General features: G+C 36.0%; 1 long non-coding RNA gene across 3 annotated transcripts in view; it reads right to left on the bottom strand.

The window, feature by feature from the left end:
• Positions 1-22,248, bottom strand: part of LOC109028778 (uncharacterized) — a 323,598-nt gene that overhangs the window by 131,480 nt on the left and 169,870 nt on the right. For 2 of the 3 annotated variants that reach the window (XR_010135451.1, XR_010135450.1), the window contains exons 4-6: positions 5,153-5,275; positions 3,671-3,776; positions 2,627-2,675 (exon numbers count right to left, since the gene is read on the bottom strand). This is a non-coding gene — a long non-coding RNA (uncharacterized lncRNA). The remainder of the gene's footprint in view (positions 1-2,626; positions 2,676-3,670; positions 3,777-5,152; positions 5,276-22,248) is intronic. The other variant, XR_010135452.1, reaches the window with a different exon arrangement.

Genomic DNA, 22,248 nt, shown 5'->3' with positions numbered 1-22,248 from the left:
TCTGTCTGATTCCAAAGGTATGTGTTTTGTAACATAATCCTCTCATGTAATTAGAGGACTGTTATGTGTATTTTAATAAAAGGTTTCACTTAGTATGAATAGTCCAAAGAGAAACCTAAAGACTAATTTATAAAATCCATCTAATCTATATATCTATTGAGAGGCCAATTAAAAGCTTATTCCAGATAGTTACTTTTTCTGAGTAATAAACCAGTCTTTAATGGCCATGAAGGGAGAATGACTTTGGCATCATCATAAGTGACATGTTTCTGAATACCGTTAGGATCATCATTCGTTCAGTGGAGATGCCTGGAGACTGTGATAGGTCAAGATCAGTAACAGGCTTGTGCCACCTGAGCCAGCCTGCCAGGCTTCTCTTGAAAACAAAGAAAGTCTCATTTATGCCTGGAAGCCAGAATCTAACCCAGAATAAATCAGCCTCACTGTCTCATTCGTCAGCCTGATGGTTTTAATTGTTAAATCGGAAGTTTAATTTGCCATGCTTGGATAACAATCCAATTGCAGAAAAGCATATGCATGAAGTGATCAATGAGGGACAAGTATAGAAAGTTAATTGTAAATAATTCCTGAATCCTGATGTAAATCAGAACAATAGAAAAATTCTAACTTTGCTTATTTCCCCTTATTATTTGAAGTCTTAGAGGCCTAGGGGAATAATGAATTTTATCAAATTACTTCTTACTTCATTTTTTAATCTAATAATATTTATGTAGACCAGATACAGATAAATATACACAGACTTTTTTTTTTTTTTTTGAGACTGAGTTCTTGCTCTGTCATCCAGGCTGGAGTGCAGTGGCACAATCTCAGTTCACTGCAACCCCTGCCTCCTCGGTTCAAGCGATTCTCCTGCCTCAGCCTCTCGAGTAGCTGGGATTACAGGCTCCTGCCACCACACCTGGCTAACTTTTTGTATTTTTAGTAGAGATGGAGTTTCACCATGTTGGCCAGGCTGGTCTCGAACTCCTGACCTCAGTTGATCCATCTGCCTCAGCCTCCCAAAGTGCTAGGATTACAGGCGTGAGCCACTGCACCCGGCCAACACAGACATTTTTACTTGTTGTTTTAGTTTTCTGATGACTGAACTAGTGAAAACCACTTAGGATTATAATTTTGTATTCAATCTTCACAGTATCACTGCTATGTATTAATATTATTCCATTTTACAGATGAGAAAACTGATACTCAAAACTGATCAGAATGTAGCTTTTCTGCATTTGAAATAAGCAAATTCCATTAGTATATAGAACTATATTTGGCTTTGAAACCCTGTCCTATGTGGGTGAAAAGAGAAATTTCAAATTTCTCAAGTTACAAATACAATAACAGCTTGGAAGTGACTCCTAATTCAATCTGCTTATTTTTAAAATGAAGGAAATGAAACCTAGAGCTGTTAAGTAACTTAGTCAAGGTCACACATATAAAAAAATGTGTTGTCTGGCTCAAACTAGGAATTTAGACTCTCAACCCTCAGTTCAATGATCTTGCCATCAGATCACACTGCCACTCAAATCACCAAAACTCATCCATAATGCCTACGGAAAGATATGGTTTCTAAGAATGTCTGAAATTTCAGATGGTAATTGATGGAGTTTAGAGGATGTAAGTTTAAAAGTGAAAACCTTGGTTCAAATTCTGGCTGAGCAACTTACTAGTTGTATAATTTTGGGCAAGTGGTCATTTCTCAGAGCTTCATTTTCTCATCTGTAAAGTGAGCATGCCTACCTAATGTTGTTGTAATAAATAAATTGTATAATATGTGTAAAATACTTAGCCTAGACCTGGGTACATTGTCAGTGCTCCATGAATGTTCATTTTTATTATCTCATTCTACAGTTCCATCAGAAATTTTAGAAGTTTAAACTTCAGTGGCAAATGTCTGACTTTATCAAAGGAAGCCATAGAGAGTGAGGTGAACAACAAAAAAACGTCCATAGTAGAGGATTAAAACCAGCTTCTCTGTATTGAAAAAGCTCCTATGATAGAGTTTGTATCTAGGCACATATATTTATATAGAGATACTAAAAAAGCATGAAGTGCCATAGAGTGCTATTCAAAATATTTTGCCAAACTCTTCTGTTCTCCATCCAAATTAAAAACCCAAGATGTATCAAAAATTATGACAATTCCTGTGCACTGTATAAACAATTAGTCTCTATGTTGAATTATAATTCCTAAGTATCTTTTGAATATTTGCCCTTGTTTCCATATCCTGGGCAACTGCCTTGGTTCCAGGCCTTCCTGGTGCTCACTTTACTACCCCAAAAGCCTAATCACTACATACTTTAGTCCTCTCCTCCTATGGTCCATCCTCCCAACTGCTGCCAAGATGGTCTAATGTAAAAATCTAACCTTGTCATTTCCCTACGAAAAATTCATCAATGACTCCTCGTTGCCCGAAATATTACCCCAAATCATGTACAAGGCATGTAGAGAATCTTCTTGAGCCATTTCTTTGTGCTCATCTAGTTTCATCACTCCTCACTCTTCAGTCATGCTTTGTATCTAGCCCAGTGCTTGGCGTGTGGTAGGCATTCGAAAAGTGATGGCTGAATGAATAGATGAATAAGTAAATGAATAATGAATGAACAAATCAAAGTCTTACACGTTTTCATTCCTCTGGTCTCCTTTTGAGCAAGTAGTTTCCTTCTGACCTAGTAGAAATCAATGAAACACACAATCAATATTTTCAGGCATCCTTCAGCAAAGTTGTATTTCTTCCTTCCAGTGCATTATATACGACTTTTAGATTCTTCACACTTTTCTAGTGCTGTGAGCTCTAGCACTATGAAATAGCTACATTTATTTAATTTATTATGACAATTTTTCCCATATAATTAATCTTCTATAATCTTTATTTAATAGCTACAGAGTATTCAATCTTCTGAATATATTATAGATTACTTATCTAATTTTCTATCATCAGAATTTTAGGTCACTTCCATTTATTCATATTAGAAAACATGCTTATGTGGTGTGCATGTTTCTCCAGGAAAAAAGAATTAGAGTGAACAAAATATGCTGGGTTTTAAGGCTTTGTGTATATTTTGCCAAATGCCCTCAAGAATGGTTTTACCAAATTATACTACTGATAGCAACAGGAGGCAGAATAATTCTAGGCAGAGAGGGGTGGGTCCCTGGTGAAATTCCATTCTCAAGCCAAAAAGCCTGAGATGGGGCCCAAAGTGAGAACTTATATCCATGTTTTCCCACTGGAATGCTGCCTTGTCGTAAACCACCCATGGCCCTGACTCACCCCATCCTGTGCCTTATAAAGACCCCAGGCTCAGCCAGCAGAGGGCAGAAGCAGGTGGACATCAAAGACTATGGCTGGACATCAGAGAATTTGATGCCACGGGTGACAGAGTGGCCAGGCCAGCCGGTTCTAGCACTCATGCACTCCAGGTCCTGCTTCGTTCACTTATGCACTCCCTCCCGCAAGGTGTTGAGAGCAGCGGGCTGAGTAAACGAGGTACTCCTGCTGTGAGTTTCATGAAGAGATAGGGGAAACACCCTGCTTCACTAATACCAGTAAGTTAAGAGAATACCCCAAAAATATTTTTAACAAGATAATATTAAGTAACACAAGAACTAGTAGGCAGGTATTTTTTGGTCTTATGATAAGCCTAATCACTGGTTCATCTGATACCTAGTAAATCTGTGCTTGAGCTTCAGTGCTTTTTCAATATCTTCTCCTGGTCGCTCTCTCTTTTTCTCGTTATTTTCCCCCTGTAATGGCTTTTTCTTCTCTTTTCCTAGGATTAATAAATCCACAGAAATGTGTTTCTCTTGCTAAAAAATATATTTACATAATTAGTGCTATTTGCTATTTTGGGTATATTCATCTCTCAAGTGATATTTAGTACCCTGTAATCTTTGGGTTATATACAAAGAGGAAACCATAGCATGAATCAATGTTTTATTTCAAATAAAGCTTCTTTTAATTCTTAATTATTATTATTTGTTAGGACCTCTCAAATAATTCTTACTTATAAGCAATGTCAGAAATCTAAGCCATTAATGAAAGCATCTTTCCTTCCAAAATCATGCCTCAATCTTAAAATTTTGCAAAATAGACATTTCAAAAATAATAGATACAAATGACACCTCATTTACTTTTATGAGACCAATGCTGTGAGAATGTTGGTTTAAAGATAAAATAATATTTAATTAATCATGTAAAATATTAATTCTGCTAAACTATTATTCTTCCAATGGCCCTAATTTTTTCATTAAAATTGACACGGTGCTTGTACTTGTGTTAGTGAGTTATAGATGTAGAGAGACCACAAGGACTTTGTGAGTGTCAAACTTCTTGGTCTGTTGCTCAGCTCACATCCACCAGCCTATTCTTTGTGAGCACAAATGACTCAGCTTGTTTATGTTCTCATTCTCATTCTTCCAGCAGCCACTATCACTCTTTCCTTTAGAGATTAAATCCTTTCAAGTCTAGCTGTAGGAAGATGCAGGGTACCCAAGTTCTTCCCCTTTAATAAGTTTTCTCACTCAGGTACACCAACAGTGGTAATAAAAATAACATAAAAAAATTTGAAGTAACAAAGCTTTCAGAAATCTTACCAAAGTCTCATAATGTGGGGACTGCAGTTTCCACACCCTTTCTTCAGTGCAATCCCAGACTCCAGAAGCCTCTTGTCTCCTTGTCAATACTGTCTTAAGGTATACCTTGGCTTCTGTCTTTCACCTGTTAGGACTTGGTGAGTCTTCTAAGACTCTACTAAACTTCCACTTTAAGTGACCATATAATCCCATGATTCCCTGAGATATACAATTGCTTGGGGTCCCCTGCGTTTATCCATCCCTACAACCTCATTTAAAAAGGGTCCCTTCTCTGGTCCATTCTTTCTGCCTGGTTACACATAGGTGTTGCCTGTTTGAGTACTTGCTGGGGTCCCTTGAAAATGAATTACAGAGGAAAGAAATTTTTCATTAGAAGAAAAATAGTATCAGTTGGACCAGCAAGAGCTTCACAAAAGATTCTGAAGGGGAAAATTATCAGTATTTAACAATGAAGGACAAGACCTTTTAATTCTAGACTCTTTGTGGCAGGGAGTGAATGATAATAAATTCCATTACTGTGAATGTCAATCTAAAGGTTGATGAGAACGCTTACTCTAATTCCACACTGCAAATGCCCACTTTGGAGAGAGTCTATGTCTTCTGTCCTCAGCCTTTAATAACTCCAACTGTGACTAAAGTTGGTCAACTCTTAGAAGTTCATAAAAAGCACAGCTGTCTATTAACAAGAAAAATGGAATACTCATGAAACCTAAGGATTTAGAATGCTCCCACTTGCAATACATTTTCCTTGTCTAAGATGAAATGATTTTTTCTCTTTCCCATAGAACTCATTTTTTTCATGATATCTTTTGTTCTGTTATATTAGAGTACAAATGTCTATGACTGCAATTAAAACTGAATGGTAAAATGTGTTAATAGGAACTAAAACCTTTTTTCTTATGGAATACAGATAACTAATTGGCAAATACATGAACGGACACCATCAGGGCCATTTTACTAGACAGTTCAAATTATTTATTCATGATAATCAACCCCAATCTAAAGAGGTCCTATTTCTTGTATCTTACCTAATTTTTCCCAATCAATGAATCAGAGAAAACTGACCAGCAAAGAAAACATTAAGGATCGAAACTATTTAGAATCTACATCATTTGGGGAAACTCAGATGAACTTTGCATATCTCAGCAAAGGCTAGTATCTAGTGACATTTGAGTTACTTGTTTCAAAATGACCCACTAGGTATCTGGACTCTTTCCCAACTTCGTATAGCCTGAGTGGAATCTGAAAAATTGACTATTAGTTAACATTTAATTTAGGCATCAAAGGAACTGCAGCTTCAGTCTTTGAAAAAAATCTGCTTTGGACATAAAGTGAGGTCTAAATTGATGTGATGCATTATGATGGAAAGAGCACACTGTCACATGGCACACTGTAGGGAGAGCCATGGGGGTATAGATATAAAGCATGTCCAGGTTTGACTCCCTCACAACTGGAAAAAACAAAATAATTAAATTTGAAGAGACTAGCAAAAGAAAAATTGGCTTGCCATATGCTCTGCTAGAAAACAAACATGTATTACCTAAGGGGAGTTCAGAAAATTAGAAACACTGTCAGCCTCTGCCACATAAATGTAAAAAAGGAAGAGAGAAACTGTGGCAATAGAAAGCAGCATGTTTTATTTTTATTAAAAAGTGTATTTTTTAAGAAAACATATTTTTGATTAAAAAGAAAGAGTACTAGCATAATTTACTGAAGGGACTATCCTTTCCTCACTGTTTCTTCTTTATGGCCTTATTGAAAATTAGTTGACTTTATATGCTTGGGTTTATTTCTGGGCTCTCTATTCTGTTCCATTGGCCTATGTTTCTGTTTGTATACCAGTGCCATACTGTTTTGATTACTATAACTTTGTAATATAATTTAACATCAGGCAGGGTGTTGCCTCCAACTTTGTTTTTCTTTCTCAAGGTTGTTTTGGCCATTTGGGTTTTTTTGTGGTTCCAAACGAATTTTAGATTTGTTTTTCCTGTTTCTATGAAAAATGCCCCTGAAATTTTGGTAAGGATTGTGTTGAATCTGTATGTGCCTTTGGATAATACAGACATTTTAACAATACTAATTCTTATAATCCATGAACACAGAATGTCTTTCCATTTGTTTGTGTCTTATTCAGTGTTTTTCATCAATATTTTATAGTTTTGTTTGTGAAGATCTTGGTTAAATTTATTTCTAAATACTTTAATTTTTGATGCCACTGTAAATAAGATTGTTTCTTTGATTTATTTTTCAGAAAGATCCTTCTATAAAGAAATGCAACTGATTTTTATATGTTGATTTTGTATGCTATTTCTTTACTCAATGCAGTTGTTACTTCTAACAGGTTTTTGTTTTGTTTTGTTTTTGGTGGAGGCTTTAAGGTCCTAGATATATATAGAATTATGGCATCTGCAGACAAATAAATTTACTTATTCCTTTCTGATTTGTATGCTATTTATTTATTTATTTATTTTCTGACTACTCTGGCTAGAACTTCTAGAACTATGTTGAATAAAAGTGTTGACAATAGGCATCCTTGCCTTGTACCTTGTAACTTGTTCAGATTTTAGAGAAAGCACTTTCAGTTTTCTTCTATAGATTATGATGTAGGTGCACAACATTACTAACCATCAGAAAAATGCAAATCAAAACCACAATGAGATATCACCTCATATCTGTTAGAATGGCTTTTATCAAAAAGATAAGTGTTGGTGAAGGTGAAGAGAAAAAAGAACACTTGAACACTGTGGATGAGAATATGAACTGGTAAAACATTATAGAAAATAGTATGTAGGTCTCTCAAAAAATTAAAGCTAGAACTACCATATAGAATCGGCATTTAATCCAGCAAGTCCACTATTGGGTATATATCCAAAGAATATGAAGTAAGTATGTTGAAGAGATAGCTGCACTTCTATATTCATTGTAGCATATTCACAATAACCAAGATATAGAAACAATGTAAGTAAACCTCAACAGATTAATGTATAAAGAAATATTATTCAACCCTAAAAAAGGAGATACTGCCATTTGCAAGAACTGAATGAACCTGGAGGACATTATGCTAAGTCAAATAAGCCAAACACAGAAAAAGAATCATTTATACGTGTAATATTTTACAAAATATTACATGATATCATTTATACGTGTAATATTTTACAAAAGTCAAATACATAGAAACAGAGTAGAATGTTGGTTACCAAAGGCAGGAAGTGGGAGGCAAGGAGAAACAGATCAAAAAGTACAAATTGCAGTCAGGTAGAATAAATAAATCTAGAGATCTAATGTACAGGATGAGGACTGTAGTTAATAATGTTGTTTTGTGCACTGAAAATTTGCTAAGAGAGTAGATTTCAGGTGCTTTTTACCACACAAACACACACACACACACACACCCGGTAACTATGGAACGTGATGAAACATTAATTTGCTCAGCTGTAGTAATTATTTTGCTATGTATATGCATATCAAAACAATATGTTGTATACCTTAAATATACACATTTTTTAAAAGAAAGTAAACAAGAAGCTATGGCACTTTTCTGAGTATTTATTGGTTCTAATGATAGCCCATTAAAAGGAGGAAGAGGAATAAAAGGAAAATAACCTTTTGGTCAGAATTTGAGGAGTGCTAACATTGCTTGTATTTCTATTAGTAAAGAACACATCATGGTCATTTTTTGTTTTTTAGTACATTAGATGTCCAAAAGGTAACAATCAGAGGTAAATGGCATGGTGGTAGCTTGCATTACAAAATACACTGATGCATTTCTCACTTCTAAGGCTCTGGATCAGCAAGAGTATTTGGCACTAGCTTCATTTAGTTCATTATTTTATCCCTTATGGGCAATAATAATTTCTCCTCTTATTTTTTCCAAAGTGAGTATTTCAGAAGATGATAGGTCCTATTTCTCAGTAGCTGAGAACAGAAGGAGGTCACTTATGTGAATCCCTATGATCAGCCCTCAATGCCATCCTGGAGGGTCTCTCTACTAAGAGGGACCTGAAAAATCCAGCGGTATAATTATTCATACTCAGAGCTCAGAATTTCTCCACAGAAGCAAATTCAAGCTATATAACCTGACATTCAGCAGCAGCCTAAAGTCAGCCATAAAAATGGGTATATTTGGCATTAAATCAATAATAAAAAATAACGATGCTTTTAGATGGGGCATGCACATTTCCATTTGACAGAGGATCCACTTCTTTCTATCATTTTGGTTTCATGTGTTGCAGATATTTTAGGTACCTGCCAAACAAGTCCTAGAGACATTTGAGTTAGAGCAAGCCAAACTCCGTCTGCTTAGTTCTCTCTCTCTGTCTCACTATCTCTCTTGCTCTCTCTCTTGTTCCCTCTCTTTCTCTCTCTGTGTTCATTTATTTTTTTTCTTTGTGTTTGTCTCAGCTTACCCTCATTTCTCCTCTTTCTTTCTTCCACCCCTCTTAATCTCAGCCTGCATTCTAAGCAGTAACTTTCCTGTCTAGAATGACTACCACCACAAAGGTAGGCTGGGATACTGAGACAAACAGGGAGATTTAGGAACAAAGGAACTGTATAAAATACACATGTCATGCTCTATATTTGCTGATTATTATTCTAGTCTTTGGAAAATAATTGAGAAAAAACCTTATTCTTATTTTTTGAAATAATAAACATTATGTTGCTGGTTCTTCCTTTTTCTTTTTCCTTGATCACTAGGAAGCTCAAGGTTAAATTCTATGCTTATAGTAGAAGGTGTCATTAACCTCTTTTTCTAGGATAATTGTCTCCTCAATGGTACAGCTCCTCTTACTTTAAAATTATCATTACTAATCACCTTATGCCTGTGGTGTAAATTAAGATGACTGCATATTCGGGGCTACTCTTTTCCACTGAGAAGTATTGTCTAATTTCTCTCCTTTGAGTCAAGGCTGCCTTAGTGATCTGTTTGACCACTAGAATGTGATGGAGGATACACACGGAAGGTTCTGGGACTTCAGAGGTTCATTCTTTAGAAGTTTTCCAGCTTCTGCTCACACCTCTCGGATCACAAGGGACAACTAGCTGCCATGTTAAGCCCAACTATCCAAAGATGACATACTGTGAGGAAGCTGCCTGGGAAGAGTCCATGAAAGTCCTGAGCAGCCCCAGCTGTCCTAGTCATTCCAGCAGAACCAAAGACATAATTGAAGGGCCACTCTGAGCATTCCATCCCTAGCAGGGGTGGCACGGAGAAGACTCATACAACCTGAGGCTCTAGATATATGATCCCAGAAATTTGCAGTGGTTCAAATCACCCCAGTAAATTGTGGAGCAAAGGCAAACCATCCTGCTGTTTCGTCTCCCAAGTCCTGACACACAGAATTGTGAGCAGAATAAAGTGCTTGTTATTTTATACCATTAACTCTTGTATTAGTTTGATACATAGTATTAGATAAGTGGTTTTTTGATTATATATGGCTTTTATTGTAAGCCACTTTAAATCCTTTTTAGAAGCAGACATTTCACAAGTAATTAAATAAACTTTCTTTACTTATAATCAAGGACAAGGAAATTCTTCAGCTGCTGACCATTGTACTTTAAGTTTATATTTTTTCTTCTTTTTAAATTTTACATCATTCTCTTAATTTTAGATTGGAAAGACAATTATTTGTACAAACTCCCAAAAGCTTAGGCATTAAAGAAAGTTTGCATACAAGCTCAAGTGAGTTGTTTGAATTATGCAAGAGCATAAACGCAGTCTTTTCTCTGCCTCTTAAGTGTTGTGCAGAGGTACAGCCAGCACCTGGTATTGTGTCTAACAACCCTTTGTGATCGTATTGGTCGTAAACCATGCGAAACCCATTGGGTAGCACCGTCTACAGTTGAATGACAATATTTAAGTCCCCATAAAGCAATTTTTCATTCTTAAAAATATCCTGAATGTGGACAATTCTTTTCGGTTGGACAGTTACGGTTTCGCAGCAGGAATATTACAATTGGGAAGATTATGCAAGTAGCTTTTCTAACACATACAACAATGAATAAGATAAGCTGTACTCCACAGACAAACTGAACTGCATCTCTTGACCATTATGCTGATAAAATATTTCAGTAAATCAGTCTTTACGCTGTCCTTGGGCTTTTGCAATCTCAGCTGCTGCAACTGTATAATGTACATTGATTTCTGCTAGAAATTCAATGGCAAGAAAAGCTGTTTAATCATTTGACTCCTGACTAGTTAATAAAGAATCTGTCTCATTTAATAAGTTTATTTTAGATAAGACCACCATTACTGCCATGATCCTATATCCCTTTCTACTTCATTTATGGGGGAGGGAAATAAATGAAGCTTCAGATGAGACAATGCCACTGTTATCTTCCCTCTGCTTTCCTTGATCGTCTCTATGATTTACAAGGCTGTCTCACCATCCACCAGTGAAAGCCACTTAATCATCTACTGGATAAATTGTAAATACACAGTGATTTTCCATGCCTTAGAAATCACTGTTAAGTAAAAGAAATTCTGATAGTCCCATTCCTAACTAAAGCCTATGCTGCAATTATAGAAGGCAAGCACCCTATTGCTATAATTTTCCACCCAATCACATCCCATTATCATTCAATTTTGCTAAAACCACATGACATAAAAATCACTAATAAGCTACTGCATTTTTCAGGGTATTGGCTAAAAATTAAATCAGATACAACCACATTAATGTTCTACGATAGGAGCTTGCTAATAGGATTATAAGCAGCCAAAAGGTTAGGAAGAAATCATCTGAGAAAGTCACCCCCTAATATTAAGAGGATCAATTAGCCAGGCATATTTGTGGATAGAGGATACTGTGCAGTAACCAGGGGCTTATGAAGAAAAGAGGCAGGGGGAAGGATTTATTTTGGTTAGGGAGGCATTGTGGACTTCCAAATAAAGATTCCAGAAAAGGACTTCTTAACTTCTGTTAATACAAAGTAAATGACTTTATCATCCTCAAAGCTTTTCTTGGCTCCCCACTGACTGATTTCTGGGCTATCTGAAAATAGGTTAAACCTGTTTCATGTGTCTTCACCTGAGAATTAATACAAACTTGGCCTGTTGTGGGACCAAGTACAGAGGTCTTTCACATATCTCTAGTGATCTCTTAGGGCCTCAATTTTGGAAGGGATTTTTGCTGGAAGTAAGGTCCCTGGATGTATTTTAAGTGAAAGTTGGCATTTACTCCCGAGCTAAGAGCATATATTCCTATTCACTGAGGCATCTTTGTTCAGTCTCTGAGCTGACATCCCAAAGTCAATATCTTCTTTTACTTAAGCCATAGAAAAAATGGAGAAATAGTGGGCCAACATTGCATATAGGATCTCCTCCTCTAGAAACCTCTGGCCAGTAAGGATGTGTGGGGTAAGGAGCATGCCTTGCTACATATTGGGGAGCTTTCTACAGGGTAGGTTATACTGATGCTATACATTTTAATGCTGAGACTTGAACTCTGAGAATAAAAGGATCGATTTGACCCTGTGAAAATCTGGTCATATGAGGTGGTTGTATTGATAAATCAGTTTTGAGCTCTCTAACTTTCAAGGGGAGTCAGTTGCTGTGATCTGGGATAAGATACATATAAAAACTGAAAACATAATAGAGAAATCCATAAATAATATTTCACAGCGATTATCCAGCTTCATTACATCCATCAATACTTGTAAATTGTATACAAAACAAGGTCTGGTTTGGGATTCAGGCTCAGTCACTTGCTGGAAGACCTTTGACAAATTTATTTAACCCTTGTAATCTCCACTATGGGAATAACAGAAATGGTTTATCTCATAGATCACTGTGAAGCTTATAAGAGATGAAGCATGTAAATAAAACACAGGGCATGATGGCAAGGGCTTCCTAGTCCTTTTCATCTATGAGATAAATTAGTTATCACAGAAGGAAGGAAGGAAGAAAGATAAAGAAATGGAAGGAAGGAAGGAAAAAGAAAAAGAAAAGAAAAGAGTTCCTAAGAAGTACCAGCTTGGAGCTGACCTGACACTAACAGTTAAGCAGTGGCCTTCTCCTGTTGATCACTAACAGGTAGGATAAAGAAAGACATATGTCCTGCCCTTGAGAGTTTGCATTCTAGCAGGAGAGGTAGACACATAAACAATTATCTTAGGCAATCATCCCCAGCTGCCAAAAACGTTAATCCTAGAGAACACTGGTTAATCCTGCCCTGATCACAGGTCCTAGTGGATAGAGGATAAAAAATAAAGATAGGGTCAAGAAACTTGGAGTGAAACAGAGTCTTTCTAGATTTTTCTCCAGGTCCAGATAGCTCAGCCAGAATGAGATAATACCTTTGAGGGCTCAGTAACCATTTTGGTCTTAATATTTCTGTCATGTAAGGGATATAAGAGTCTTTTTTTAAAAAATTACACTTTTGCTTGAGTGTTAATAAATGCCACATACTAGGCTAAGTGATTTATATACATTATTACAATTTAGTGTCACAAATATTCTATTAGATAGTTTTCATATTGCTTGCCATTTTTATTTTTATGAGGAAACTGAGGCTTAGAAATACTAAGTAACTTCCCAAAGTACACATTATGTAGATAATTGAACAGAACTCTAGCTGATTTTTATATCTGTGACCTTATCCACCCTGTATTCAGTCTGCTTTTCCTGTGGCTGCAGTTACAGAAAGTCTTAACATCAAAGCCTAGCTGACATAAACAGACTAGCTGTCTGTAATGCCCAAATGCTACCAAACTGAATTTCTCATAGCTTAATTTCTCACAGAAATGATCATTCGAGGATATTGTCATTCAGAGTATGCGACCTAATAATGTTTCACTTTTGTTAACACAATGCAGCTGCATGTGTGTGCTTGATTCAAAATGCCAATGTTGAGATTTTGGTGCTGTCTTCTGAGAAGTAAATTTGTGCTGCCAATTGAATCTGAGAGATGGAGTGTTTTCTGAGAAATGTTGAAATGCATTTCATATTTACGGTTTAGATGAGAAGCCATCGAAGTCCTATAAACACATTTTGTGTTTCTCAGTCAGGTATTTACAGCTTCGTAGGTTGGACACAGTGGAAAACGGCCAAATCCTTAGGAATTTGCAAAGGAGAGCAATGAAAAGGAAAAAAAAGATTAGGTAGGAGCTGTTGTAGCTAGAGATAGCACAATGGTGAGCATTCATACTTCATTATTCAGGGGTCCTGCCGATTGTCTTCCAGGGTCAGGGAAGAGTCTGTGCTCAACAAGTCAGGGCTCACAAATTGGCCAAGTGCATTGCATTAATGTGTTCTCTCCTTTAGGGATTGTGCCAGGGCTGAATATTTAACGAGGGGGGTTTTTATTAGAAAATTGATGATTTTCTTATGGTGAAATGACTCTGATTGTAGCCTCCTCTCCAAAGCAGTGGAAAGAGGCAGAAGAATTGGAGAGTAGGAAGAAAACAAGGGTTTTCCACACTGTCCCTGTTACTGTTGAAGTGTACATAGCTGAACGTTCTTAACAGACTTCAGCAGATGATTTGCACAGACTGACACCACTTTGATAAAATTTACACACAAATGAAGAAACCATGCTAGGTACTGGGTTGGAGGAAGGGGCAGGGGCAAAGAGGAAAATGCACAGAGATGAGTAAGAGAGGAGTTTCGGTCCTCAGATTCCATTCTCGACCAGACAGGATAAAACAGATACATAACTGACTATAATGGACAGCAGAGTAAATTGATGGGAGGATTCGGATACATTCATTGAGTTGCTACCAAACCATTCATGTTATCTCCTTTAATTTGCACAATGGTCCTGTGAGGAAGAGATTACGATCTGACCTACTTTACTAGAGAGGAAAGGAAGATTTAGGAAAGCCTGCTCACTAATCAGTGGCTGAGTCAAACTTCAAAATCAGGCCCCTTCCAAAAAAGAATGCATCTCAGGAGACTCCAGGCTATGATACTGTACGGGTAAATCAGAAAGTAAACCTGGAATATAAAGAATGGTGAGATCCTTCTTGTTGAGGGAAGGAAGCCTTTTGGAGAAGGTATTTGAGGCTTGGGCTTTGAATCATAAATATAATTTTGAAAAATGAAAATGAAAGAGTATATGGGCAGAGGTAGTGAAGTAAAGGGTTATCTGATAAAGGAAAGAGGTAAATAGCCCAATCTAACCTTCAATGGTAAATATTATTGAATATCATATAAGATCATATTAAGATTTTAGTATTTCCTAGTGATGTTTTCTGTTAATTTTTGTTCTGATTCCCAGTTTTCCAGATTCACTCTAGTTTTAGGCCCCTTGAGGGTAAGGATTATGATTTATAGTCATGCTCTTTTCCCTGTGTCTTATACAGAGTGAGCTCACTGTGATTAATTTTACAATTCTCTCAAATTTTAAAGCTGAGGAGGACTGCAGAAATAGCCTGATCCAACCATCTTATTTTACAAATAGAGGCAATATGATGAGAAAGGCTAAATGATTTGCTGGAAACTAGAGGAGTTTTCCAGCTTTCATGATGATGATGATGCTAAAATGTAGGAGGAGGATTAGGAGGAGGAGGAGAAAATGCACTTGGTGTATCTCATCCTCTTTTCACAGGACAAGTGCTATGAGATAGTTTTCCTGAGAATGGTCACAGATTTCACCCTGAATCATCCATCTGAACATTTCACAAAGTCTCTGTTATAATAAAGAAGGTAGTCTGTAGGGAGAAGAGTACAGCTTCTCACTGTGGAAGAACAGAAGCAAATTAGTTTCTTTAGGGAATGAACAGATGGCTTAAGCTGCCTTGAAATATGAATTATATGTCATCATAACACTCATAGAAGTTGGACCTCAAAAGGTCTCAAGTGACCTCTCCAGGCCTCAAACATCGAATTATTTCTTCCTTGAAAACTTCTCATCCACTGTCCATTGTTGGGGTTCAGAAAATGATACCCCAGAATATGGCATTTTGACATGCTGAACTGAAGATGCCTCAAGGTCTCTCTGACCTCTCCCCCAACCACTTCTCCCAAAGAAGTTGAAGTTCATTTATCTGCCTAAGATCCAGACCCATAAGGGAGAAAAGTTGTTTTTTTTCTTCTCCTCCCTGTAAGACCAAGAATGTAACCACACCTAAACAGATCTTTTCACAAGATAATACAGTTGATCTCTGTTCCCTGATCCATTCATTCTCTCTAGTATTCCCCTCAACAGAATTGCTTTCCTACCCTGTCCCGTAACCTGTTTTGCCAAGAAGATTATGTGCTTCTGAATCCTCTTGGGGATGGAGTAATCACTCTGATTCTCTCCATTTGCATGTTAAATATATTTGGATGCTTTTTCTCCAATTAATCTGCCTTTTGTGAGTTGATGGTTCAGTGAACCTTCAGCGGCCCAAGGGGAAAGCTTTCTCTCCACCCCTATGCCATCATGATGCTGCACTTTTCCAGTTCACCTGTTTCTCTGACTCTTTCATCTGTCTCTTCCATTCCTTTTTTTTTCTTTTGTGGTAGACCACATATAGATTTGAATTTCTGTGCTACAGATAACCAGCTGTGTAATCCTAAGAAAAATCATTAACCTCTTGGAGACTGAATTTTCTTATCAGTAAAATGATAATGACAGACAATCAGGGAAACTGAGAAGTGCCTAAACATAGTGCAAAGCTTATTATATGCTGCTTTAAAGAAAAACTGTAGACAAATTAAATTTGATAGAGTATATGTGAACAAAGAAATATACATATACACAAACTATATATATGTATACATACCTATATAGGTACACACACACATATATGTATGTATATATATAGTCATCCAGGAATTTCCTTTATTTATATATGTGTGTGTATATATATATACACATATATGTGTGTGTGTATATATATATATAAATATATATGTATATGTGTATATATATGTATATGTATATATATTGGGCAGCACTCAGAACCAGAAGAAGTTCAGAGAGCTCTGTGCTCTCCTCTGTAGCATGTGCAGTGAGCTTTTAAAGATAGAATATGGAAGAAAAGAAGAGAAAGCACTTGGCTGGCTACAACTAGACTTCGCCTAGACTTTGCCTTATTTGGGTATTATCTGGTGGAAAGTCCCTAGTTAGAGGTTAGTTTGCAGTTTATGAATTATTAAGTTTTGTTCTACTGTTTACATTGAATTGAGTTTTGGTTTGCTTATCTCAAAGTTCTGATTACAGAAACAACCTCTGGCTAATGGCTTCCTTTTCATTAGATTTAATAGCTGTCAGTAAATGTGCCTTCCTAGATATATTGTGTACAGTTGACCTATCTAAAAGCAATTCCTTTTATTGCTTAGATCACCTAACCCTACATACACATAGCTAAATTTTTTTTTCTTCTTCTTCTTTGTTTTTTTTGTTGTTGTTGTTTTTGTTTTTGTTTTTGTTTTTTTTTTGAGACAGTGGCTAGCTCTGTCACCAAGTTGGAGTGCAGTGGCTCACTGCAACCTCAACTTCCCAGGCCCAAGTGACCCTCTTGCCTTGGGCTCCAAGTAGTTAGGATCACAGGTGTGTGTCACTTTATACCCAGCTAATTTTAAAAATTTTTTGTAGACATGGGGTCTTGCTATGTTTTCTTGGCTGGTCTTGAATGACCAGACTCAAGCAATCCTTCTGCCTCAGCCTCCCAAAGTGCTGGGATTACAGGCACGAGCCACCATGCCCAGCCAACTTATAAATTTCTTTCACAACTCCTTTCTCACATGAATGTCATATTAAGTTGTCAAACCAAGCAGGTCAGATATATAATTCCCAAGTGATAAGTGATCATGACAAGGTTAAAAGGCTTTTGTAAAACATCATCACAAATGAAACCAAAAGCAGTAATTGGAATCCAAGTCCCTTGCTTTCTGATCTTGGGTATTTTCTCCCATACTGTGCCAACTTTCTCTCAGATGCCTTCAGGAAACATTTCCCTCATTCAGGTACCCGAAAAACTTTACTCTAACAGATTTATGATTTTGATTTTGTTACACAGCACACCCTGTGTGGAGTAGTTCAAGCCTACTGATTTATCTTCTGACAAAACATTTGGAATTATATGGCTTTGAGTAACCAGCCTAGGTTGGAAGGCATTTAATATATTCTGCACACATCATCCTGCTTCTTGCTTATGCTGTTGTTAGTCCTGATTTGCTATAGTGTCAAACTCCTTGATTTTACAAACTTGTCTCCTCACGTAGGGTATGTGGTGAGAATAACCCAAGTATGGTTACCACATTTCCCATTGAATGTATTTGTTCTCTTGGACTCACAACAGTTCTTTTCAGCTATGGTTGCATTTTTCAACATCAAAGTGCTGTCATCTGGTAATTTCCTTAACCAATTTTTAGCTCCTAAAAAGCTAAGATAAATAGTTGGGAATGGTGTTTGGGATGTGTTTCCATTCCTATTTTACTTCTCTTGCAAAAATATAACATGTGTAGTAGGGGAAATACCTTCTTCTAGAAAGAGTAAATGAATCAGTGAACCTAGAGGATTCCGGCTCTAAGAGCTTAAATCAATCATCCTTTGGAGACTTAGCTATTTCTCTAAAGTGAAGATCTGAATAACTGTTCTAATAACCTTGGATGATTTGTGCCAGTTCCAGAGACAGAAAAGAATGAGAATGTTTTGTAAACACTACATTACTTCACAAAGTGTGGAGTATCTTCACAACTAGAAAAAAACCTGCAGCCAGTTTCCTGAATCAGATAGTTTAGATTTGAATTCTGACTGAATAGTTTACTAGGTGTACAATTTTGGGCAAGTTGACTAGTGTCTCTTTGTTACCCCCCCTCCAATATTTTTATTTGTTAAATAGATATTAGAAATATAGTAAAAGTAATTATCAGGTTGTTATAAGAATCAAATTAGATAATATAGGGAATGTACCTGGAGAGCTGAAAGGCCTATAGTAAGTGCTCAATAAACACAAGCATCCAAGTCACATGGTCACTTTTATAAGGAGCAAATTTGTGCCAAGAGTAGAAAAAATTAACATAAAAATCTTCAATTGTTAAGTGTTTCAAGATTTATATAAACTTCTCCCAGATAAGATGATGTCTGCTGAAGTCTAGGGAACACTTGCATGTAGGTTTTCTAACACTTTCCATCTAGACCCACAGCATCCACAGGTGAAAATACTGAGGTGGATGCAAATAGAAAATAGCCATAGGGAACATGAAGAAGCTCCCCTGTAACAACTGCTTAGATATTTGCTTGGGAACAGTTCTGTACTCAACAATGCTTCATGTCATCGAATCTTTAGTACCATGGTGCAATTAGAAATCTTAAAGCTTACACAGAAAAAGCTTAGACTGACCTATTTAACAGGTTGGCATACTTTCAATTAAACATAGTAGAATATTCTATAATTTACATTTTTCTAAAATTGGTAGGTAAAAAGTAAAATTATTTGTACTTGAAAGTAAAATATTTAAGAATCTATGAAGGTTAGAAATAAAATAGACCTTACTTATACTTTCAAGACTAGGTAGCCATTTGCCTAAATATCAAATCAAGTTAGAGCAAGAGCCTAGCTCTTCTTGAGTGCATGCCAAGTGATAATTGCAGCATGTCATTTGTTGCTAGACATGCTTATCTGATATTAGTAAATTTTAATTCTGGTTTTAATTGTGAATATCAAGATTTAACCTATCTGAACTTTATCTTTCAATTCCCTCACTTGTGAAATGGGAACATTACTTCTCTGTTACTTAAGGATGTCTCCCACCTTAGTATCTAATCCGTGAAAAAGGAATTAAAGTTTATGTTTTCCATCAATGAACATGTTTTTGCATTAATTCTCAGCTATAAAATTGACATTCAGAAAAATGTATACACCATCTTTATAGCTGAACCAAACATTTTCTACTGTCCTTAATTGATGCCATGTTTTATTTTGTTGTTCATAATATACATACACACAGAGAGCTTAATATCATGCAATGAGTGGATCTCAGAACTTCTTTGAAAGACAAACTCTATTTACTTCTATCCCTTTATTCTCTCCTCTTGCTCTCATGAGACATACTGGACCATTTTCAAGGTCCCAGGAAACCTTCTTCACTCTCATTGCTAGATAATGACTCATTGCTAGATAATGACTTAACTTAGAATAATTTTTCAGAAGACCTTTCTTTACCTCCTTTTTACCCTCAGCATCACGGACTTGATCTAACATAGCATTTATCATGGTGAACTGTTATTAACAGGTATACCTCATTTTATTGTACTTCTCAGATAGTGTTTTTTATTTTACAAATCAAAGATTTGGGGCAACCCTATGTCTAACAAGGCTATTGTCATCATTTTTCCAACAACATGTGCTCACTTTGTGTCTTTGTGTCACATTTTAATAGTTCTCACAATATTTCAAAGTTTTTCATCGTTATATCTGGTACAGTGATCTATGAGCAGTGATCTTTGATGTTAATATTCAATTGTTTTGAGGCACCACTAACTGCTCCCACATAAGACAATGAACTTAATCAGTAAGTATTGGATGTTTTATGACTGCTCCACTGAAAAGCTGTTTCTCCATCTCTCTCCCTCTCTTTGGGCTTCCCTATTCCCTGAGATACCAAAATATTGAAAGTACACCTCTAAATGTTCAAGTGAAGGGAAGAAACACATATCTCTCATTTTACTTTGTTTGTTTAATTTTTAATTTTAATTTTGGTCTTTACATAGTAGGTATTTGTATTTATGGGGTACATGAGATATTTTAAAATAAGCATGCAATGTGTAATAATTACATCATGGAAAATGAGGTATCCATTTCCTCAAGCATTTATCCTTTGTGTTACAAACCATTCAATTATACTATTAGATATTTTAAATGTACAATTAAATTATTATTGATTATACCCACCCTGTGTGCAATCAAATACTAGCCTTGTCCATTCTTTCTATCTTTTCAGTACCCATTAACCATGTCCACCTTCCCATGATACCCCCAACTGCCCTTCCCATCCCTTAGTAATCATCCTTCTACTCTCTGTCTCCATGAGTTCAATTGTTTTAATTTTTAGATTCCACAAATAAGTGAAAACATGTAATGTTTGTCTTTCTGTGCCTGGCTTATTTCACTTAGAATAATGACCTCCGGTTTCATCCATGTATTATTCATTACAGCTGAATAGTACTCCATTGTGTATAAGTACTACATGTTCTTTATCCATTTATCTGTTAATGGATACTTAGTTTGCTTCTAACTTTTGACTATTGAAACACTGCTACAACATACATGAGAGTGCAGATATCTCTTTGATATACTGACTTTCTTTCTTTTGGGTGTATACCTAGCAGTGGGATTGCTGGATCTTAAAGTAGCACTATTTTTAGATTTTTGAAGAGGCTCCAAACCATTCTCTGTAGTGGTTGTGTTAGTTTAAATTCCTACCAAGAGTGTAGGAGGGTTTCCTTTTCTCCACATCCTTACCAGCATTTATTACCTGTCCTTTGTATACAAGCCATTTTAACTGGGGTGAGATGATATCTTGTAGTGTTGATTTGTATTTCTCTGATGAACAATGATGTTGAGCACCTTTTCATATGACTGTTTGTCATTTGTATGTCTTTTTTTTTGAGAAATGTGTATTCAAATCGTTTGCCCATTTTTTTATAATAAATTATTAGATTTTTTCTTATAGAGTTGGTTGAGCTCCTTATATATTCTGGTTATCAATTCTTTGTCTGATGGGTGGTTTGCAAATGTTTTATCCAATTCTGCGGACTGTCACTTCACTTTGTTGATTGTTTCATTTGCTGTGTAGTAGGTTTTCAACTTGACATGATCCCATTTGTCCAGTTTTTGCTTTGGTTGCCTGTGCTTGCGGCGTATTACTCAAGAAATTTTTGTCCGGACCATGTCCTGGATAATTTCCGCAATGTTTTCTTGTAGTAGTTTCACAGTTTGAGATCTTATATTTAAGTATTTAATCCATTTTGATTTGATTTTTGTATGGCAAGAGATAGAGGCCCAGTTCCTTTCTTCTGCATATGGATATCCACTTTTCTTAACACCATTTATTGATGAGACTCTTCAATATGTTCTTTTCACCTTTGTTGAAAATGAATCTCCTGTGAGTGTGTGGGGTTTTTTCTGGGTTCTCTATTACATTTCATTGGTCTATGTATTTGTATTTGTAACAGTACCACACTGTTTAGGTTACTATTGCTCTATAGTATAATTTGAAGTCAGGTAATGTGATTCCTTCAGTTTTGTTCTTTTTGTTTAGGCTATCTTTGGCTATTCTGGGATTATTTTTTTTCTGTTTCTGTGTAGAATGTCATTGGTATTTTGATAAAAATGGCATTGAATATGTAGATTGCTTTGGGTAGTATGTACATTTTAACAATATTGATTCTTCCAATCCATGAACATGAAATATCTTTCCATTCTTTGGTGTCCTCTTCGATTTTGTTTATGAGTGTCTTATAATTTTCATTGTAGAGATCTTTCATTTGTTTGGTTAGTTTCTAGATATTTAATTTTATTTGTGGCTATTGTAAATGGGATTACCTTTAAAATTTTTTTTTCAGATTGCTCACTGTCAGCATGTAGAAATGCTACTGATTATTGTATGTTGACTTTTTATTCTGCAACTTTACTGAATTTGCTTATCAGTTCTAATAGATTTTTGTGGAGTTTTTAGGTTTTTCCAAATATAACATCATGTCATCTGCAAACAAGCATAAT

This window comes from Gorilla gorilla, chromosome 9, assembly GCF_029281585.2.
Source record: "Gorilla gorilla gorilla isolate KB3781 chromosome 9, NHGRI_mGorGor1-v2.1_pri, whole genome shotgun sequence".
NCBI classification, from domain to species: Eukaryota; Metazoa; Chordata; class Mammalia; order Primates; family Hominidae; genus Gorilla; species Gorilla gorilla.
This window is presented reverse-complemented; position numbering and strand designations above follow the sequence as displayed.